Consider the following 6,679-nt stretch of genomic DNA (forward strand, 5'->3'; position numbering starts at 1 on the left):
ACAAAAAACCATCCTGAGACTTAAGTTTTCTGCCCCACCAATTGCCAGTTCTCCAACACTGAAGAGGAACAGATAACTGGGCCTGTTTACGTGTCTTATCTGTGTAAGGGATGTATAGTCAGGAGATGTCCATCTTTGTATACCTCTCTGTGAAGAGAGGAATAAAACATTTCTGTATTTTTTTTTTTTTTTTTTTTTGGTGGTACTGGGGTTCCTGGAAGCCCTTCTACCTCCGGGCTACACTCCCAGACCTATTTTTTTACATTTTTAAAATTTGGAAACAGGGTCTCCTAAGCCAGCGCACGCTGGCTTCAAACCTGTGTGATCCTCCTGTCTCTGCCTCCCAAGCACGGGGATTACAAGCATGCGCCACCACGCCCAGCAACATTTCCATATTTTTAAATAAAATTCCATAGTAATCCAGTTTTTATTTTGAATGCAAAATGTCTAAGTCCCATTCAGAAGCACGCCGAAAGGACAAAATATATAATCCTAACAAAGAAAGGCTAAATGTGTAACCTTGAACAATTAGATACCTTGGCACGTTTTTAACTGGCCCTAGCCATAGGCATTGGCCTTAATTTTATTCCCACTGCTATCATTACAACTCTCTCCAGGCATGATTTGAGAGCAAGCAAAGTAGGGCAGTGCAAAGTACAAGTAACAGTGAGAAGGTTGAGGTTGCTGTTTGGAGTACACAGGCATTTTAGTTTTCCTAAAAGTGAGTTTTTGGTAAATTGTTAGTTTGGTAACTAATAATTCCTTGCCACATTACTGCTTTGTCGCATGATATATTAATATATTAATTACCATTAAGAAGTATGATTTGGTTTCTCAACTACCTACAAATGCTCATATAATCATTCTCATTCAAGTGCTGCTTTGTAATAACAACTATGAAGAAAATAAAATTTAAATTGAGTTGCCAGTGTTTTTAATCACATTTAAAAATTTTTTAAATTTCTATTTTTTATTATATATATATGCATTATAGTCTCACATTATAATGTAGATCATGTTGACAATGGCATATATTTGCATAGTACTGGGTGCCCTCCTCCCCCCTTCCCTGTCTCCCCATTTCCCTCCCTCCCAATACTTAGGACTGTCCAGGTTAACAATGTTATGTTCACATGTAAAATTCCTTTTATCTTCAAGATATTAAGCAGGTTTTATACATTCTGCTTAAGTTGTATAGCCCTAGGTTTTTAAAAATGGTTTTAAGATTAGCTGTTTGAATAATAGAAAAATAATTTGAGGATTTTAAAAATTGTATCTTTTGACAGGAAAGATAAATATGATTTAAGCAATAAAGAATAAACTAAAATCTCAACATTTTATCAGAAAAGACATCTGAATTAAGTGCTTTGTGTGTGGTGCTGAGAATCAAACATAGGTTCTTGTGTATGTGTGTGTGTGTGCGTGTGTATGGTATGATTTACAGGGATTAAACCCAGGGGCATTCTACCTCTGAGATACATTTACAGCCTTTTATAGATTTTTAATAGATTTTATTTTGTATATTTTTATTTTGAAACAAGGTTTTCTAGGTTGAAGACAGTCTTGCAAAGTTTCTGAGGCTAGGAATACAGGAATATATCACTATGCCTGACTAGCCTAGGTTCTTGAGCATGCAAGTCAAGCATTGTACAACTGAGCCACATTCCCAGCCCTGTAATGCTTAATTTTTCCACACTTCCAGACCATAAAATAATTCCTTTTTTCTTGTGGTACTGGGGATTGAACCCAAGGGCATTCTACCTCCAAGTTACACTCCCAGCCCTATTTTGTATTCTTTATTTTTATTTATTTATTTATTTTGAAGTACTAGGGATGGAGCCCTGGAGCATTCTAACTCTGAGCTACACCCCCAGCCCTATATTTTATTCATTTTTCTTTATTTTTTTGTGGGTCTGGGGATGGAACCCAGGGGCATTCGACCTCCGAGTTACACCCCCTGCCCTATTTTTTATTATTTATTTTTGAAACAGGGTCTCACTAAGTTTCAGAGGGCCTCACTAAGTAGCTGAGGCTGTCCGCAAACAATGATCCTCCTGTCTCAGCCTCCCGAATGCTGGGATTACAAGTGTGTGCCACCACGCCCAGCTCAAAAAAAATTTTTTTTTTTTTTTTGTGGTACCAGGGATGGAACCTTCTACCTCCAGGCTATACTCCCAGACCTATTTTATATTTGATTTGGAAACAGGGTCTCACTAAGTTGCTGAAAGCCTCACTAAGTAGCTGAGGCTGGCTTCAAAACTGTGCAATCCTCCTGTCTTAGCCTCACAAGTACTGGGATTACAAGAGTGTGACACCACGCCCAGCTAATAAATCATTTTTTAAAGAAAAAATTCTTCTATTAAGGAAATATATATTGAACATCTACTTTCTGCCAAACATGCCAATAGGTACTGGGGACATTGTGGTGAATAAAACTGCAAAGTCTTATGCTTATCCCCTTTATTTTTTCCTCCTGAATATATTAGGTAGTGAAAAGTGCTATAAAGTGAAAAAAATGGAGTATCGTGGGGGATAGAGACTGATGTCAGTTCTATTTTAGAGAGAGTGCTCAGGAAGGGTCCCTGAGGAAGCAAAATTAGGTCAGAGTTTGAATGAAGGAAAAGAGGTTGCCACTCCAATATGTAGATGAAGAATATTACAAACACAGGAGCTCTAAGTACAAAAGGCTCTGAGGGCAGAATCATATTGGTTTGCTTAGCAGCAAGAAGACCACTATGGCTGGAGCAGAATGAAGTATGAAACATGTTCTCTGCAGACTTCGATTGTGGAAAACAACCAAAATATGGTCTCAGTCATTTCAAGAACGTTTATTCCAGTTGCGAACAAGTTCTTTATTCATTAATGATCCAGGTGAACTCCATACAATTTATGATATTTTAGGGCAGAGAGAGAGAGAGGGAGGGAGAGAGAGAGTGTGAGTGTGTGTGTGTGTGTGTGTGTGTGTGTGTGTGAGAGAGAGAGAGAGAGAGAGAGAGAGAGAGAGAGAGAGAGAGAGAGAGAGAGAGGTGATTGATTAGTACAACCTGGAAAGGCAGGTTGGGCAGTCTACTTACCACAGAGCTCAGCTCTGAAATCAGTGAAATCTGAAATCTGAAATCAGTGTCTGGATTTCAGGTATGTCAGTTGTGAGTCTTGTCTGGGTCTTCAGGCCCAACCTTAACCACTGCTCAACCAGAGATGACGGGGAGGACTTGCCCTATGGCTGCCGCATAGCTGGCTGGGTCAGTGATCAGCCTCATTATCAGCGGTCAGAATGGCCAGGTGGCAGGACTCCTTGGCAGAACAAGCTGCACGATTTCAGTCTCAGGTGCTGACAGTTATAGTCCTCAGTCCAGTAGGTTGTCAAGGAATTCCAGCAGGTGGTAGACACTGCGCCTGTGCATTGTCTATTGGCCTGGGCGTTGCCCTGTGTGTTGTGTGGTGCCTCTGTGTTGCCCTCTGGGTGTGTTGTGCTATGCCTGTGTGTGCTGCAAAAGTTACACTAGTCCATTGCACATGGTATGTGAGCCACACCCAGGCATGCCTTGGGAGTTAAGTCTCTTTTTGGCTTTAATGGAGTCCTTCCACATCCTTTGAAAGCATGTGCTCCACACAAGAATGCCAATATATGAGACTGGAGAGGTATATGGCCCAGATTTAGTGGGAACTTCATGCAAGGACTCAATATAAAATCTAATTTCCAATGGAGGGAAAGTCATTGGGGAGTTTTGAGTTAAAATGATTAAATTTAACCCTTAAAGATTGTTTTAGCTGTTGTGGGGAAACTAGACTATATGGGATAAGATCAGAGATATTAAGGATAGCTAGAAGATTATCCTAGTAGATAAGGTGAAAGGTGACAGAAACATGGACTATAAAGATATTAATAAAAATGGTAAGAAGTGCTTAAAATTTGAACTTTGAGCCAATAAGTTGTATTGATAGATGGTTGTGACAAGTATGAGGAAAAAAAGTTCAATGTGACTCTCAGATTTGGGGCTAGAACAAGGGGGAAAAGGAACATTATTATTTACTAGAATGGGGAGGAACAGATAGGTGGAGGAGGAGGAATAAGAGTTATGTTTCAAATGTGTTAAACCCAAGCTTGCTAGTAGACAGTCAGCTTCATCAATATGGTCTCATAAAGCTCCTACTCACAAAAGATTTCTTACTTATAAATGAAACTAATAATTACTTTGCTGTTACAAAGTATGTTCATATAACATTTAATTTGAACACTGTGCTACTAGAAAAACTTTAGACAAATTAAATTTAATAGGGTTGATTTGATCAAAGAGGAATTCATGAATCCGGCAGAATTCAGAACCAGAAGCAGCTCAGGGAGTTCCACTCAGCAGTGTGAGCAGCAGGAATTTATAGGTTCAACACAGAAGCCTAGTAGACAAATCATCTCATTGACTGCTAGTAGGCATTTGCCTTATTTGGGCATGGTCTAATCAGTTGGTTGCTTGTGATTGACTGAGACCCAGCTATTAGTTACAAAAACACACTCCTAAGTAAAGGTATGTTTTTCCACAGAGAAGCTCAAAACTATGAGACAACTTCATCAAGGGCTTTTTATTTAATTTAATATTTGTTGCAAACTCACAAGTCATGTGGCAGCCTGTGATAGACAACTTTCTGTGCTGTCACCTTCGTCTTGGCTGAGGCTATTTTTTCTTCTGCAAAAAGTCTTTTCTTGCTCAAATAAGAATTCCCTAAAGTTATCTCTGGGGAACTGTGAAAGAACAAAGAATTTTAAGGTCTGGCTGATTTAAATTGCTGCTACAGTTCTGTAGTCTTCATTTCAGTTTCATAAGGCTTTAGCCAGAAATTTATAATGAAAGATATATACTCATCTACTCCTAATTTAGATTGCAAAGCTTGCCAACAGTGCTGGAACTGCATAGAGATCAAGTGAAATAATAATAATAATAATAATAATAATAATAATAACAACAACAACACTACCAACCTTAGTTGTTTTTGTTTCTCACACACTGTGCTAAGTGCTCACACATATTAAAATATTTAACTCACAAGACAATTCCCCATTCTACAAAGGGGTAGTTGAGCAATAGAAATATTAGGCGATTTTCTCCAGAAAATCAAGAAAGAAAGGTTCCAGAGTAAAAGATGCAAACCAGGCAATATGCTCTTTCAACCACATTACATAAATCTGTGTGTGTGTGTGTGTGTGTGTGTGTGTGTGTGTGGTACTAGGGATGGAACCCAGGGGCTTTTCTACCTCCAGGTTACACTCCAAGACCTATTTTATATTTTATTTGGAAACAGGGTCTACGTTGCTGAGAGCCTCACTAAGTAGCCGAGGCTGGCTTCGAACCTGTGCAGTCCTCCTGTCTCAGCCTCCCAAGTACTGGGATTACAATTGTGTGCTACCACGCCTGGCTCATTTTTACACCGCTTTACTTTTCAGTAAATAGGAGTTAAGGATGTTTGAGTTTAAATAGTAGGTGGTGAGGAAGTAAAGTCAGAAAAGAGATAGTTAAGATATTTTTCCATTAAGTAAATGTTTGGCATGCCTGTTATATATCAGTCACTGTGCCACTACCATAACAATTATGACACGGCCCTGCCTTTTATTTCTCAGGCAAGGAAAGGAATTGGACAAAACAATAACCTGAACTAGAAGCAAGATTCAAACAAGTTCCACATTGCCTTTTTTTTTTTTTTTTTTTTTTTTTTTAGGTACTGAGGACAGAACTCAGGGGCATTCTACCTCTGAGCCACACCAGTTAATAAAATTAGTCTTTTATTTTTACTTATTTTACTTTTTTGTGGTACTGGGGGTGGAACCCAGGGGCTTTTCTACCTCTGGGCTATACTCCCAGACCTATTTTATACTTTATTTGGAAACAGGGTCTCAATAAGTTGCTGAGAGCCTCACTAAGTAGCTGAGGCTGGCTTCGAACCTGTGCGATCCTCCTGTCTCAGCCTCCTAAGCGCTAAGATTACAAGCGTGCGCCACCATGCCTGGATAGTCTTTTATTTTTGAAACAGGGTCTCACTGAGTTGTGAAGGGCCTCACTAAGTAGCTGAGGCTGTCTGCAGACTGCGATCCTCTGGTCTCTGCCTCCTGAATGCTGGGATTAAAGCGTGCTACACTATGACCCAGCTGCCTCTTAATTTTAGAGACGTTAAAGTCTTAGGCATATTTCTAAAGTGAAGAAGTCAGTCATTTTCAATAATGGCATTTCTTTTATGTTTAAAGCTTCTGAATTTTTAACAACATGATTATAAAATGTGCAAATCAAAGTCCTAGAATTTTGGTGTTATATGGTTCTTCTGGCCATTAGTGATAACTAAATTCAGTTAAAAGCATATTTTAAGTCTGAATTATCTTCTCTGGATGATCTCAGTGAACAAATTCCTACTTAGCACTTGGAAGTCATTTCAGTGTCATATTTTTCTCACAGTATCATTCGTTTTTACTTCCTTACTATTTCTGTACAAATAGCTTTCCAAAGGCATTTTTCAAAGGCAAGAAAGTCTGACTTATAAAAATTAGGTAAATTTATAAATTCATGCTCTGTTTATCTCTCTCCACATGGATATTTTGCCTATACAGCAAAAGCATGGATTTGTGATGCAGGCATGAAACAATAAAAAAAGGCTTTGTATAACTTAAAATGGCAGGATCTCTGGAAGCTACCTTGTT

This window comes from Muscardinus avellanarius (genome assembly GCF_963383645.1).
Source record: "Muscardinus avellanarius genome assembly, chromosome: 1".
Taxonomy (NCBI): domain Eukaryota; kingdom Metazoa; phylum Chordata; class Mammalia; order Rodentia; family Gliridae; genus Muscardinus; species Muscardinus avellanarius.